At 43.5% G+C, this 17,066-nt stretch overlaps 1 protein-coding gene across 2 annotated transcripts in view; it reads right to left on the bottom strand.

The window, feature by feature from the left end:
* DDR2 (discoidin domain receptor tyrosine kinase 2) overlaps positions 1–17,066 on the bottom strand; it is a 795,992-nt gene that overhangs the window by 521,441 nt on the left and 257,485 nt on the right. The window lies entirely within an intron of this gene.

Below are 17,066 nucleotides of genomic sequence, written 5' to 3'. Positions count from 1 at the left end.
TTGTCTGTTGAATGTTTGGGAGCCCAATGACTACAGCACCGCACAGATCGCATGGGCGACCCTTGGAATTATGGTCGCAAAAAGAGACATTGCTCAGCTTTGGGGATCTCACAGACCGCCCACCATTTCCAAGTGGAAGGAGAACATGGACTGGTGCATGTTCCGGGAAAAGACTGTGTACCTTTCCCGGGGCCGGCCTAGGAAATGGGGTAGGATCTGGTCCCAATGGAACGCTAATCGTGGGAATATATGCACTCCCCCACAGGATGTAAACCCTGATGTTTCTACGTCCCCCTAATTGGCATCCAGCTTTCCTTTATCGGCAATGTTTTTGCTTGTTTCCTTGTCCGCCCCTTTTACCCCACGCTAATTGATTGCAATACATGTATCTAACTCTGGAGCTTTGCCCGCATGAACTCATGATCATGTAACGCTGTACTTTTGCCTTGTGAGTTTTGTTTTTTTCTTTTGTATGTTTGTTTGATTTAATAAAAATTTTCAATAAATAAATATTGAAGAGGTAGAGTGATTTGTGACCCCCCATGAATCGCAATCTGAAACTCTTTGACATATATGCATTGTAAATTGCGATTACCAAAATTGCGATTCTCAGGAATTCGCAATTAGATATTTGCAATTTACAGTTTAAATGCATGTGCCCCATAGTTCCAAATCCAGGCCTAAAAATGCCTAAAGTTGATAAGGGGAAGTGAGGGCTGACCAGCTTATTCTGGGTTGTTCAGCAGCAGAGGGTAGTTCAATCATTAATGTTGTTTATGTAATATAAAAGGTGGAGGTGAGGATCATCAGGATGATATGGATAAAGTAAAATAATCCGACGACAATCATTTTCATAATGGTTATTCCAACTGTGAGGGAGAATGATAACCTAATCCAGTGTTCTCCACGTATTGCTGTTTTCCAAGTATTCAGGGGCGGCTTTTCCACTAAGGAGGAGGAGCGTCGCCCCTTGCTTTTCAGCAGTGCAAAAAAGTAAAAGTAAAATGATAACACAATATTATTATCATTTTATGTTTCCCTGCTGAAGCCAGTTTTGTGGAGGGGAGGGGTTTGGCTGTCATCACAGCCAGCAGGGGGAGGAGTGGTGAGTGCACTTAAGTGCGCATGACGGTTTGCCCCACTATCTTGGCCCGACCAAACAGTCATCTGCACTTAGCATGTTCTCCACCCAGCTGTATTGCACAGCCAGGGTAGAGAGCATGCACAGGCTCCCACTCCCTGCTTGAGCGCCGAACCATGGCTCCGACTAATCACGACACAGCTGTCATGATAGTGACAGCAGCATCGGGATTGGCTAGGGGAGTCTGGGAGCCTGTGTGCTTCCGGTTCACAGAAGGAGAGGACGGAGGAGAGGCAAGTAAGTGATTTTTTCGGGGGGGGGGGATGGGGGGTTTAACCACTCCTCGCCCTACCTCACCTCTACTGGCCAAGAGCAGCCGCTACTGACCTATTGCTGTTTTCTGATCAACGTTCCTGTATATCTGGTGTAAGTCATTGAAGAATTGTGGGCTGTCTCTGTTAGCGCCATATATATATTTAATAATGTGAGAATAAGGGCCTGTATTTCGATCTGTGCTACCACGTGTCTGCATTCAGAGTAAATCTATCAATCAATCAATCAGCAGTTTGTATAGCGTGGCTACTCACCCATGAGTATCTCAAGGCGCTGGGGGAGGGTGAAGGGGGCTGTTGATCTGTCTGGGTGCTGGGGTTCAGTCGAAAAGCCAAGTCTTGAGATCCTTCCTGAATTGGGTCAGCGAAGGGGGAAGTTCTCCAACGATTCATGCACAAAATGTTCAGAGGTATGAAGGGGGTAAAATATTTCCAGGACGACATTTTGGTGATGTATCATGATAAAGAAGAACACGATCTGAGGTTGAAAATCGTTCTAGGAAGGCTTACCAAGAGAGAGTTGACTGCTGAGTTAAAGAAATTCAAGTTTGGGGTACTATCTGTCACATATCTGGGCCGTGAAGTTGGGGGTGATGGTACCTACGAATGATGTAATTGTGGCAATCAAATATGCTCCTGCACCCAGTTCCAAAGAGGAAAGTAGGTCTTTCTAGGACTAGTGTTGTTTTACTCCAAGTTTGTACAGAATTTTGCAATAAACGCATTCACATTGAGACAATTATTGAAATTCAAGTAGGAATTCGTTTGCAATAAGGTACTACAAAAGAGTTTTGAAGCAATTGAACAAGAGTTAAGTTCTGTGCTCCCTTTAAAAGGGTTTGATGCTACAGCTCATAGTATTTTAACCACAGAGGCAAGTGGGAAGGATCTGGGGGCAACACTCACACAAATAGATGATTCAGGTGAGGAGGCAGTAGTAGCATTTCCTTCTCGCTCCTTGTCTGCATCCGAGAAGAAATTCTCCGTTATTGAATAGGAGATGTTGGCTACGATTTAGGCAATGCCGAAATTCAGACAGTACATACGGGGTCACGATTCATCCTACGCACGGATCATAAACCATTGGTAAAAACACTTACATCAGAAGGGTTCATTAAGGCCAAGTCTAGAATAGCGAAGATGACATTGAAGTTACTTGATTTCGTATATGATGTAGAATATTTACCAGGGGAAAAAAACAAAGTGGCACATTATCTAAGTCGTTCTCCATGACCTCTTGTAGGGGAGACGAAAGATGAGTGGGAAGATTTCAGTGTGACTATTGTTGGAAGCAACATAGGATCTATGTTGAAGGAAGAATGGTATTTGGAGTATGGCAAGGACGCAGCATTATGGGAGATTAGCAACTTCATCATTAAGGGATTGCCCAGCAAAAAGGAATTGCTTGAGTTAAGTAAAGCATTGTGGGAGATCAGGGATGAACTTTCTGTGGAGGAATCAGGTTATTCCTCACGGGAGAAAGAATGGTAGTTCCAAAGATTTTAAGACCTAGGGTACTTAGTATCAATCACGAAGGACACCTGGGTATAGTTAAGTTGAAGTAAAGTTAATGTACTGGTGACATGGTATGGACGGAGACATTGAAAGGTGTGTGTAAAATTGCAAACTATTTACGAATTCAGATAAGAGTCTACGAATGTTGAGACCTTCATTAGGGGAGAGGAAGTATCTGGATCATCAATGGGAAGACCTAAGGTAGACATTTTAGGTCCCATTCTAGATGACAGTGGAGAGTGCAAGTATATCATTGTGATCATTGACAAGTAAAGCTGTAGTTGTTTTCCTAGAGAAATTGTTCGTAATGGAAGATATTAATTCCTAAGTCCATTTTCGGTGATAATTGACCACAATTTACTTCAGAGAAATATGAGGGGTTTTTAAGCAGGAATGGGGTTATTGGTAAGAAACCCCCCGTCTACCATCCTGCTGGGAATGGAATTGTTGAGCACTTTAATAGGGTGGTGACGGGTAGTATTCGAGCATCAATTAATGCTGGGAACGAGTGGATGAAGGAGTTGCACAGCACAGTGTGAGCATATAGAATAAAGCCCACTGTTACAGGTTACCGTCTTTTTAGGATCCTGAGTGATAGAGAACCTTTCACCAAAGACAAAGTAGGTTTACAGTAAATGGCTCCCTGCTGTGGTGAAATCTAATTTAAGAGAAATGCAAAAGACTTATGGAAGCTACTATGATAGTGAAAGGGGTACAAATATGTCTATTTCGGAACCTAGAGACTGGGTGAGAGCAAAATGGGGTGTGAAAATAAAAAAAGGAGATAGTAAATTTTCAAAACCCATGCAAGTTCAGGAGGTTTACACAAAAACTGAACAAAAAGGTGTGGCATTTTAGTAGATTAGCTAGATGCAACAGAATCCTAAATTGGAGCAGGCACGAAACAGATGACACACCATTGACCATGAATGGCATGTGGGAAGAAGCAATGGGGACTAGTTCTAAAGCAATTGACTCTCCTTCAAGTGAGGAGGTAGCGAAAGATAGATTTGATAATTATATGGTGTGAATTTTTACTGAATAAAGAGGAGGATAGGTGGGTGGTGTTTGACTGAAGTTTTTCTTTACTTTTGTTTCTTTGTGTTATCTTTTGTTTTATATGACAGTTCCCTGTATGATCACTTTTGTTTTATATGACAGTTCTCTGTATGATAATTTAGTAACCTTTATACCTTTTGTTATGTTGAAATTCCATTTTGGTTCTCCATTCCATGTAGCATTGCACCTTGTGGAATCTGAGGTATTTGCATGTAGTTCATGGTTGTTGTGTAAAGAGGGAAGACGTGGTATCCTGGTTACGTGTAACGATGTAAGAGGATGCCATAGTTCGAGAATATGTGGGGAGTTGAGGACAGTTGCTGGAAGTTACGAAGGGAAAGACGTTCTCGGCTTGCTCTTAATAAAGAAGAGATTATCCACTATACTTGGCATGTGCGCTTCCAACATGCCCTCTCCTGACTATGAACGATGAGAAGATTTTGTGCACGAACAAGTCCATGTAATGTTTCCACATTCTTTTCAAAGTTGCCAGTGTCTGTAGATTCTGGCAGACCCCTCTTCTATAGTTGTCTCACAATCTGGCTTCCAAACCTTCATTCCTGGATCTGACATATTCCAGCATTTGTTTCGTAAATTTTATTTTATTGTTGTGAGGGGCAAGGTCGCCCTCAATGTCTGATATTATTTGTTCGGCTTGATCAAGCCTCAACAATTGTTCATCTATTTGCTCCCTCATGCAATCTCACTGTGATGACAGCACACCTATTTTGCAGTCTGTAGATTGAAGGCTGTGCTTAATTTTCTGTAGAATTGTTCTAAAGTCTACCACTGAGGCTACATCAGGCGGTTGGAAATCCCCTGTCAGTGCAGAGTTATCTTGTTCTGCTATGAGCGAAGATGTCCTTTGGACAATGGCTAGTTTGGCTGGTTTATTTCAGGGCTTCCTCATTATTCCAACAAAGCTCTACATTGGTGTAGCACTTTGTGTCAGCTAGCCAGCTGTACTTATTCTATGGTCTACTATAGCTGTTGTTGCAGTTTTTGATCACTGGTATTTATGAGAACAAGTTGGCAGAAGTTCTCTTGGGGTCATTAGCTTTCTCTTTCTCTTTTTTATGGTGTTGGACATGGCTCTATTGCCCTATGGTGGTCGCGGAGCCATTTCTAGATCTTCGTTTTTCCCCCTTAGCTCTTTGTGATTGTTTCAAAGCTTCTTTTTTTAATTGCTGCCCAACACTGGAAAGGTCTGATGCCGCATATCTCGTGCTGTTCAAGGATCCCTGAGATAATTGCCAGGTCTTGCAATTTGTTGATGGATGTAAAAAGCACTGTTAACTCAGACTGCTTTAATTCCTCCATGCCACGCCAGTTTGCCACTCTACATGGGCTGAATTCCACCATGGCCCATTAGGTTTGTGCGGTGCTATATCAGCTAGATTGTGTCATTGGCCCTGGTGTCATCAAAGTCAGTTTATTGCATTTCTTTTGCGAATGCAGGTGCTCCATACAAGGTGACGATGAAATACCACGTTAATGCGGGGCTGTAAGTGCATTATTTAGACTTTTACATGCCTTGTTCTTCTACAGCTTAAGGAACCACTTTAGAGTAATGGCACACAAGGGTGAATATCATTCTCTAATTGTGATATTCAACAAGAACCAAATGACTCAGAAATGCTGAAAGGCACTAGAAAGGGCAGACCCATTCCTGTGCCAAAACCTATCTGATGAAAAATCCTTTTTCTGTTGTGCCTGACTTAAACCGTCTGAAACTAGCCATCTTTCCAAATATGGATGGATGGAGGAAACTTAATCCTCACAAAGATTACAAGGAACTTTTTTGATACTTTTGAAACCTGTACACCAGTTACTTTGACTAAGCCTGCACAGCTACCGAGGACTGAGCTAAGGGATTTGGTAAAGAAGCCTAACTGGACCTTATAGAAATTGTAACATTATTACATGGTGAGGTCTCACAACCACAACACATAATAGTTCACTGTCCTATAGTAAGGTTTCTTACAAGGGCCGGTATCTAGAAGGAAGAAAAATCCCACTTCAGAAATAAAAAAAACAAAGAAGATTTCTACACTCAACCAGCTAAGGCCATGTCCAAACAGATACAAATTGAATTAACTGATTAAGGCTTAGTGGATGCAAGGCAGTAGCTCCATAGAGAAGAGAATGTTGACTCCTTCTATTCCCATGTCAACAAGTAAAATGCCAGAATTGAATGGATGTTCATCTCTACAAGCTTACTCCACAATATCAAAATGAAAGAGGACACACTATAGGACCACTTCTCAATAGAGATGTTTGAAAGGAGGGCCCATTCCCAAAATAATGAGAAGTTGGAAATATTAGCCAAACCTATCCAGACAACTAGCAAATAAAGCTAAACTAACACATGACTGAGAGATTACTTTTCACATAATGACCGAGAAGACATTTCCCTTTGTAATCATCTGGACACACTTAAGGCATTGTTCCGAGGTCAAGCTATGTCTCTGGCTGCAAGGCTGCAGAGAGAGGAACATCAATAAGAATCTAAGTTTACAGAGGAGTTAGAAAATATAGAATGCAAACATAAGCAAAAACCCAATAAAACCCAAGAGAGAGAGCTCACCAACTGGGGGTATTGAACTTTTTTTTTTAAAGAGTGAACAATGATATTGCTAAATTAAAATCTTCTGATGGTCACATTGTAACAGAGACAAGAGATGATTATTTTTGTGTTCTACCAAAAACTATAGACAGCAGGGCAAGACAGATAAACAGGGCCAAAATAGCCACATTTCTTGAGAGGATCCGGCTCCCAACCATTTTACAGATTAGATAAACCTCTAGAGGAGATCCTGACTGCCATCAAATCTATGCATCCCAACAAGGCTCCTGGCCCAAATGGGCTATCGATGGTCTTCGATTAGGACTGTCCCCCTTTCTTCTAGCCCTACTCATGACTCCCTTCAAGTCATTCAGGGAAAATCATGATATTACTCCATCAATGAGAGAGGCCAAGGTTGTGGTTATCTCAAAAGCAGGAAAAACTGATTGGGCAATGCATATCATTTAGTCTTACAGCCCTACTCAATGCAGGTATTAGGATAATCACCAAGGTCCTTACTAGATTAGAAAGGGTCTCACTTTCATTATTAGAGCCTGTTAAAGTGGGCTTTGTAAGGGGTAGACCAGGCTCAGATAACATTAGGAAAGTAGTTCATCTAATAGAAACTACCAAGAGAAAAGGGATTCCAGCTCTCCTCGTGTACTCAGATGCAAAAAAAAGGCATTTGGAAGGGCGAGCTGGGAATTCCTTAAGATCGTGCGAGGACCAGTTATGAATCCTGGCTAATTATAAAAACCAAGCAGCAAGGTTTAAGATGACAGGAAATTTCAGAGGCACATGACGGCGCTGCTGACCCGTGTTTTCCATACTTTTTGCTGTGTCTACTGAATCTTTAGCAACAATGATAGGAGCCAAGACTACCATCAGCATAGTACACTTTGGGCAGAAGAACATAAAAGAAGTCTATTTGTGGATGATGTGCTGTCTGTCTGACGGAACCCAAAAGCTCATTGCCCAAATCCAGAAATCACTGAAATTCCCCTCGTAGTATGAAATAATATGGGAATTAAAGAGGTCTGTGCACTCTGCTGCCAAATTAATGCCTGATTCAGTTGAATTCTATGTTGTCCCCAGCGATGGATGGAGGGAGATCTGGTAAATGGCGAAAGAGAGAATGCCTGATGAGTAGAGATTTTTTTTTAAAGGGCAGGAAGTCCTTTACAGAATGCATGAAGACAATCAATCTAATTGACCTACACAAACTGCAATGTGTACAGATTAAACATTGGGGCATTCCCCCACACTTAAGAGGGTTGACGAATAAGCCCCATACCCCTTTTGAGAACTTTTCTAAATGAATGATTTAAATAAAATTAGGCAACACCTTATCAAACCCCCTTGGCTATGAAACAAGGTGTTCTCCAGGGTACCCGTACACTGCATTTATCAGCTGTATCATTTAGGCATTTTTCTGACTACTTCCTGCCCATGATTTCAAATGAATTGTGCCATGGTCACATGTTTTACATGCGTTTTTTTATATTCAAACTGAGTATTGCTAAACTGACATTTACATTTTGATTATGCTAATCTGCTCGCATGAAAGGCTTACAAGCAGTGTTTAAATAAAAGTCGTAGACTTCTAAGCTCTATCCTTAGCCGCACCAACATCTCCTATCATCTCTATGCTGACAATGCCCAGTATTTAGGGCGAACAAAGTAAACACAAGGAGATGATGGACGGAGCACTGAAACTTTTCAGACACTCACCCCCAGTCACAGATCTGGGTTGAATCCATCATCGTTCTTTAGCTTACTTCGCCACCCCAGTTCAGACACAGCTACATGCAAATCAGTCTTGACCCTGTGCCTCATGGAAACAGACCAGCCCGAACTGCCAAGCCATGTCTTCCCTGGACTGGAAACAAGCACCCTGGGACTGGTTTCGGGCTAACAGCCCTCATCAGCCAGGCTAGCTTGAATCCAGTGCCAAAGTGAGTATGGGACCGACGTCTGGGCGTACCCTGCCAAATTAGGGCGAACAAAGCAAGCACAAGGAGATGATGGACAGAGCGCTGAAACTTTCCAGACACTCACCCCCAGTCACAGATCTGAGTTGAATCCATCATCGTTCTTTAGCTCAATTCGCCACCCTAGTTAAGACACAGCTATGTGCAAATCAGTCTTGACTCTGTGCTTCATGGGAACAGTCCAGCCCAAACTGCCAAGCCATGTCTTCCCTGGACCGGAAACAAGCATCCTGGGACCGGTTTAGGGCTAACAGCCCTCATCAACTAGGCTAGCTTGAATCCAGTGGGAAAGTGAGCAAGGTAGCCACGCCGGGGCATACTCTGCCAACTTAGGGCGAAGAAAGCAAACACAAGGAGATGATGGACGGAACGCTGAAACTTTTCAGACACTCACCCCCAGTCACAGATCTGGGTAGATTCCAACATCGTTCTTTAGCTCACTCCGCCGCCCCAGTTCAGACACAGCTATATGCAAATCAATCTTGACCCTATGCCTCACAGGAACAGTCCAGCCTGAACTGCCAAGCCATATAATCCCTGGCCCGGAAACAAGCATCCTGGGACCGTTTTCGGGCTAACAGCCCTCATGAGCCAGGCTAGCTTGATTCCAGTGGCAAAGTGAGCAAGGGACCCATGTCTGGACATACCCTTCCAACTTAGGGCGATCAAAGCAAACACAAGGAGATGAAGGACGGAGCGCTGAAACTTTTCAGATACTCACCCCCAGTCACAGATCTGGGTTGAATCCATCCCAGACATGGGTCCCATGCTCTCCATGCCACTGGAGACAAGCTATCCTGGCTGATGAGGGGTGAAACCCTGAAACAGGTCCTAGGATGCTTGTTTCCAGTCCGGGGAGGACCTGGCCTTGCAGCTCGGGATGGACTGCTCCCAGTGGGCACAGGGCCAAGACCGATTTCCATATGGCTGGGTTCAAACTGGAATGGTATGGTGAGCAAAAAAACAATGGATTTAGGCCCAGATATCTGTAGTGGGGTGAGTGTAGTACATTGTTCTGCATTCTGTCCATCAATTGGTGTTTTTGCAAAACCCAATATTTGCCACAAAGTATCATCCCCAAAAACATTACACCCTTAACCTCAATTTTAGCAGATATTCAATCCTGGATGACTAGGAACATCTCCAACTAAACCTTCTCAAAACAGAATTTCTCCTTGTCTCACCCCCACATGGCTCTATTCAGGCTCAATTGTGGCAAAACTCACTGAAAGGTTGCTGAATATGTGACTAATTGAATTCCTCGATGGATGCATACATTTGGATGAGATTTACAGATGCAGATGCAATGGAACTGTGTACCTGGCTCAACCAAATAATGGTGTAAACCTGCCATCCACACCTGTACTGGATGCCACTGGTAGCGAATTTGAATGGATGCCCACAATATGCCAGGATTTACCCCTATATGGCTTGCCAGGGCAACCATTAAGCAGGAATATGCCACAGGTGCTGACAATATGCCAAGGATTACTACTTTTCTGTCAAAGCAAACATTATCAGCAGTGAGTAGCATTATGCACGGGTATACACATTTTGCAAAGAATTAACACCATAAGAGCAGTGCCAATCGTATGCCAGGGGCTAGCATCATCATGCAATGGATGCTGACAATCATCTAAGAGTTGTCATCATTATGCCACACCCAGCACTATATGCCATCATGTCATCTGTGTCAACCGCAAAATAATAATCATCCACAAAAAATTGAAATCTTCAAAAATAGCAGTTATGTACAAAGGACAAAGGAGTTGGAGTAACAGTCCAACAGTCATGGAAGTGAGGCAGGAGGGGCAGAGCAAGAACTGGGCAGTCGGGCAAAACATAAAACATGTATAATTGGTGCAATACTTTTTGTCCGATGTCTTATCCACAGAGATGTGTAAATGCCTTTTGCACAGGAACTTTGAGATACTCCGTCAGAGCCTGCACATTGGCCCTGTGAGGTCTCGGTGCCAGTTACATGATCCTTGTAAGGAGGGGTGTGAACCTCTGATATATGAACCCCGGTGCGCCGTGACCACCATAAGATGTCAGTTTCTGTACTGTCAGGAAGGTGGATGCTCATGTAATGTATCACTACCTACAGCATGGTTTAGTGAAGTGCCATTACATAGTACATCTGAAAATGTCAGCATCTGTACTGTGCCCAAGCGATGAGGTGTCAATTTGTGTACCATTTCACAAGGCACATTGACTCTATGTCTGCCCCTGTCTGACCAATGATGTTGACCGAAATGTGGGGTCAACTCCTGATTAGCGGAGGCAGCGGACGTACTTGCTCCCCTACAAGAGCAGAGGAAAGGAAAGGGCAGACTCCCGGTCCCTTGGTTCTCTGCTTTTTTGGCTGCAGAACGTAAATCTTGCAACAAATTGAAAAGAATTTGGTGCAGGAACTACAAAACTGCCAGTAAATCCAACCACAAGTCCACTCTTGGAGTCTATCATGTCTCTCTTAAACAGACTCACTATTTGTATTTTGCAAACAAAGGAAGCACAGCTCCAGCTCCATCTTCCCAGATTGTGAAATCCTTTCTCTCTCTGGAGTCCTGCCACAGGGCGATTGCCCCGTCCCAAGAGCTGTGCAATGGGCCAGCAACGTTCTTTGAAACAAACATGTCTGATATTCCGAAATCACTGCTTGCTCTGCAGGAGAGTCTCCCTCCTGTGTGCCATGTGGGCCCTAACAGACATAGTAACAGGCGTATCCAGTCCAGGCCTATTTCATTAGAACAATCTAGGGAACGGAGCAGCATAGCATTCGCTTTACCTTCATTCTTATCGATTTGACCACATATGTATACTAAGACCTTATGTATTCATGAAATCTGTAAGAGAAAGTGCATTTGAAGCCACATATGAAGTGCACGTGTTTGTAATCAAGACACACACACACACATATATATATATATAGCTCTATTGACAAAGGCGGTAGCCGAAACGTGTCTACGAGTGTGTTAGCCTAATAAAGATTATTGGACTCGTCCCTGCGAGTGCTGTGTACTTCTTGTACAAAATATAGCTTAGGTTTGAGGGACCAGCGTGGTGTCCGTCACCCCGCCTGAACAGCACCCGGTCGCGAGTGAGGGGAAGCTGACGGAGAATGAGCTTGCAATATATATATATGTAATAGACTATATATACATGAGAATTGCATTCACTTATAATGTAATTGTTTGTGTATTAGCATGCCGTGTAACATGTGTTGAAGTTTTATTAGTTAGCTTGACTAAAGGCCTTAAGTATTTGGGTTTCGTGATGCTTCACCTTCAATGTGAGTATTCTCTTGAACGTCGTGTTTTTCTTCATTGGTGGAGAGGTGTGGTGCAGCAGCCAGGGCAGCTGACTTCAGAGTACAAGATTCACGTTCGATCCCCGGCTCCGGCGGCAGCTCAGCTCAGCACCCTGTGACTCTGGGCCATAAATACCTCACTGAGGGCCAGATGTAGGTGGCCAATTACCGGTCGGTAACGGCCGAATACGGCCGTTACTGACCGGTAATTGGATTTTGAGATGTAGGAGCATGCTTTACAGAATCGGTATTTTACCGATTCTGTATTTACAGATTCAGTAAAATTACCGAATCGGTAAATACAGACTCGGTAAAAATACCGAGTCTGTAAAAGCATATGTAGGTAGCACATCTTTGAGTGCCGCAGGCCTTTCAGATTCGGTATTTTACCACCCAATCCAATTGGGTGGTAAAATACCGAATCCAGGTGTGCATGCACATGTGTGCATGCACACCTGTGCCATGTGACACACAGACATGCCCTTAGGGCATGTCTGTGTGCCACATGGCGCACATGCCTATTTTTGGGGTGCCAGGGGGTGTCAAAGTGACACCCCCTGCACCCTTGCAAAAATCGGTATTTACCGATTCTGTAATTACAGAATCGGTATTGCCCATTGATTCCTATGGGCTGCAAGGCCCGTAGGAATCAATGGGCAATACCGATTTGGTATTTACATAATCGGTAAATACCGAATCTTAACGATTCGGTATTTACCGACCCTGAAATACCTACATCTCCCCCCCTCTATTTTACCACCTCTTAAATACCGATTCGGTATGAATCGGTATTTAAGAGGTGGTAAATTAAAATTACCTACATCTGGCCCTTAATTTCTTCGACTGGCCCCAGCGCCTTGAGACCCGTAAGGGTGAGTAGTTTGCGCATTACAAATACGGATCAACATTTACATTCCCTTTCTAGGCATCTGGTACTATGGCCAAGAAGTTGGAAAGAAGCCTCGAGAAGGGAGTCAAAGGTGAAAGAAAAAACGACCAGAAGGGAGGCTTAGTGTCTGTGTGGAATGGAGACCTAAATCAAGGTTGTTTGGAAATATACGGATCAAACGAAAAAGAATTATAGACATGTTTTAGGAACCTACATCTAAGGAGAAGGAATTTCGATACATCATTGGGAGCATGCCAATATTTAGTAAGGTCTTCGGGAGTATAACTAGGCAGTGTTCGTAATTGTACAGGGCACACTTAATACTGAGACTTAGGAGAGGAGAGGTTTAGACTGCTGTGCCTTATATTTCTGTGCTTTTCTAAAACGTCGACTGAAATTTCATGCTGACACCTTTATCTTTATTATAAAGATCCAACCAAAGCCCAGTTTAGCATTTATAGTATAATTTATTAAAGATTTAGACATATTCATGCTTCATAGACAGAAAGACCGAACTTTTCAATCTTCTTATTCTGTTGTGGTTTTGTTACTCTGTACTATGATTATAGAAGTTCTCATTGGTTACTCATTATTGAGAATTAATTTTGTTCATAGAGATGGAAGCCCATTAATAATGTTGTATTGTTACGCAATGTTTCTGAGATTGATTTATGATACGCTGACTACAAATTTGTAATAAATATAGGTTTAACTTGATTCCCAACTTAGAGCTTTACTGTGTCGCAAGTGGGTTGCACTGTATTTGAACTGAAACTAGCTCCTTTATTCTTCAAGCTACTAAAAAAGATCAGAACCGAAGGGGACAAAAAGGGCCCAAATCATCTCCTCTTGATCAGGAACAATCTAGGCAAGCCATTCTGAAATGTAATGGGCTCTCTCTGGATGCCTGTCCCAACGTGTTAGCTGCAGCAGCAGATGTCATCAATACTGTGCTTAACCCCATTTTCAACCATTCCCTCACCTCATGGGTTATGCCTGCCATTTAGAAACTGGCTATAGTGCTCCTTGTGCTCAAGAAGACCGCACTGGACCCCAATATCTTTTGCAATACAGGTTTATTTCTCTTCTTCCAGTCTTCACTAAAATGCTGGGAAAACTGGTCGATGTCCAGCTTTTTGATTATCTTGAGCAAGGCAAGCTATTACACCCTAGTCAATCTGGCTTTCACCCCTGTCACAATAAGGAATCGGCAGTACTGGAAATTTCTGACCCTATTAAATGGTTGTTAGATTCGGGGAAAATGCGGCCCTGATTTTTCTTGATCTATCTGCCGCTTTCGACACTGTCCGACACTACAAACTCTTGTCCACTATGGGTGTGGGTGGTATTTTGTGCGACTGATGTAAATCCTTCCTGGACTCTAGGGGCCAATCGGTTTGGCTCGCCCCTTTTTCTTCTGAGGTCAAGGTAGTCACCTAAGGGGTCCCGCAAGGCACCTCGAAAACCCCTACCCTATTTAATGTTTTAATGTCCCCTTTGGCCTCTGGAGTTGAGCCTTTTGGGAGTAAAATCATTTCATATGCCGACAATACCCAGTTGCTCTTTGCCTTTGATGGTTCCCATGCCTCAATTTCAGCATCTTTTACAGACTGCATGTGAGCCATTTTTGAATGGATGTAAGGTAGCCAACTCCAATTCAATGCGGAGAAGGCAGAAAATATTCCATTTGGATCACGTGTCAAACTGGTGGGAAGATCTTTGGCCCCCATGTTGTCTGCCTTGCCACCTCCATCGTTGATTGTTAAAATCCTAGGGGTGAAGCGGGACACCGTTCTATCCATGCGGCCACAGATCTCTGTGGTGGTGGGCCCATGATCCGCACTCAGAATAAATTCCTTCCCTACTTCACTTTAGTGTCAATGAGAGTTGTGATTCATGCGCTGATCACCTCCCGCTCGGACTTCGTTAACACTCTCTACTTAGGGGTTGTGGCGGCTCTGGTGAACTGCCTGCAGGGGGTCCAAAAAGTGACGACCAGGCTCCTCCTGCAATTGCCTAGCTGTTCTTCAATCTCGTTGGCCTTGAAAGCCCGTCTGGAAACAGATCCTGTTTAAAGATCTGATTCTGGTTCACAGGGCAGTATATCTACCCAGCCCTGGCTACCTGGGGAAGAAAGGTATCTAGTACCTCCCCTCCAGTGCACTGCGGTCTGCTTCGCTTCTGTCAATCCCTCACTTTAAGCGTGTCCGAAGGAGCGGTAAAGCCATCTGTTTTCGAGCTGCCAAAGCATCGAATGAGCTCCCACATGAATTGCCTCAGATTCCCCTTGAAACCACATGGCGTAGAAAACTCAAAACTTTGCTCTCTCTGTGGGGCAGAAGGGTCTTGGTTACTGGGTGTGCACCATGGGCTCCTTCCTCTAGTGATGGGACACTCCTCAGCGTTGCAGCGCATTTTATAAACCACTCATTCATTCATTCAGGCAGGGTTTCAGCGCTTGTACCGTGCTTCCTGAGAGCGATCGGCACCTGTAGCATGGCCGCAGTCTGTTGATGCATACAGAATGGCTGCCAAGAAAGATTCCCTCATTTGCATGGAGAATGTGCATATGCAATTGAAGGGAATTTCTTCAGAACACTGGTGGAGTAAGTCTGCTGGCACATTCCACTGCCCACAGAGCCCCTTCTGTAGCACTGGTGCCAAACCCATGTGCAGAAACCTGGTTCAAAGCCAGTTTCCACTGGTGCCTCTTCTGTAATGTACATCTAACACCCTGGGGTCTGTAACCCACACCTTTTGCACATGAATGGAATATTTCTCCTTCTTTATAGGGGCCACCATATTTATAAACACAAATCCCATTCCAATGCACAATAAGTGTACAGTTTCGAAAACTATTTAAAATGCTGGTATTACTGCACAGTATATTAAAACAAACACTGATATGACAGATATAAAGTTTTACTTCATTTCCATGTAGGCTGGCAAGCTTTCCTCCAGAATACAAACAAAACATTGATGACAGGAAAGTCACGAGCAAGAATAACAAAGTGACAAACGTCAGCAAAAAAGTCCCAGTGAATGCTGCTCTATGGGAGAACGAAAACGATTTCCACTTAGCAGCAGGCTTGACTTTCATTAAGGCAGCTTGTGCACGAAGTTAGTCTGGAGTTGGATGCTATTACTATTAAGTACTGTAAATTTACTGCAGATTTAAAAAACAAAAAAAAGAGACCTTTCCTACCAAGCTCCTAAAAACCAATGTTGCCGATATATGAAAAAGCAAACATAAAGTTGCTTTTGATTGGCAAGACACTGCTCACGAAAGCGCTCACTGTGAACCAAAAGCAAAATCTTCCATATGGCTCTAATTGGTTGATGCATGCTCGCTCGTGAGTGTTCAATGCAAATCGAAAACAAACTCTTCGGTACAACAGCACTAGTCCCTACGATGACATGCCTCTCCATTTTCAAACAGATTTAGGGCCTCATTTATGAAAAGTGTTGCATCGCTGCAGTAAAATGTGTGATGCAACACTTTTCAGTGCACCCTCTTTGCAACACCATGGATGCACCGTATGTATTGTACGGCGCTCCATGTCGCAAGGATTGACAGATACGTCAGGAATCCTTACATATCTGTAAGCGCAAAAATGGCGCAAGTCTGGAGTGTGTCTGGAAACAGATGCAACTCCAGCAATGTGTCATTTCACATCAGGAAAAACCCATGTGAAAAGGCCTGCGTCACCAGGCCTCAGGATTTGACGCAGTGAGGCCGTAGAAGTGTTGCAGTGAAATCTCATAGATTTCACTTTCACTGCGACACTTCTCCGGTCCTTTTCTGTGCAGGAACGCCCACCCTGAAAACATTTTATCTGTTGCAGGTATAATGTAGTGCAGGGGTTTACAAAGTGACGCTTCAGCCTAGATGCATCACTTTGCACATATGGTGAGGTGTGGAGCCTTTTTTATGCCGTTGCACCGTCACAAAAAGTGACGCAACTGCGGCGTAAGGGCCTCAAAAGTAAATCCCTCAGTCTGCAGCATGGACTTTAGTGAGCACCTGCTCAGATATTTCTAAAGGAGGGACTCTGACCACTGCATTGTCACTGTTACTGCATGGCTACTCCTATTTCACTTTACTCTGCCGAGCAAAAGACATAAGTCAATACACCAGTAAAGCATATACGTTAGAAACAGAACATGAACAAAAGTTCATATTATAGACACTAAACACCAGTCTATGCTCCAAATACAAGATCCAGCTAACTCTGACCAGGCCAGCATAGCAGCAGAAACATACTTCTACTTGCACAAACGGGAATCAGTAATCATGATTGCACACTCATTAAAGATCATTCG

The sequence above is a fragment of the Lissotriton helveticus genome, chromosome 1_1, assembly GCF_964261635.1.
Source record: "Lissotriton helveticus chromosome 1_1, aLisHel1.1, whole genome shotgun sequence".
NCBI classification, from domain to species: Eukaryota; Metazoa; Chordata; class Amphibia; order Caudata; family Salamandridae; genus Lissotriton; species Lissotriton helveticus.
The sequence above is the reverse complement of the archived record's forward strand: the minus strand, read 5'-3'. Positions and strand labels throughout refer to the sequence as shown.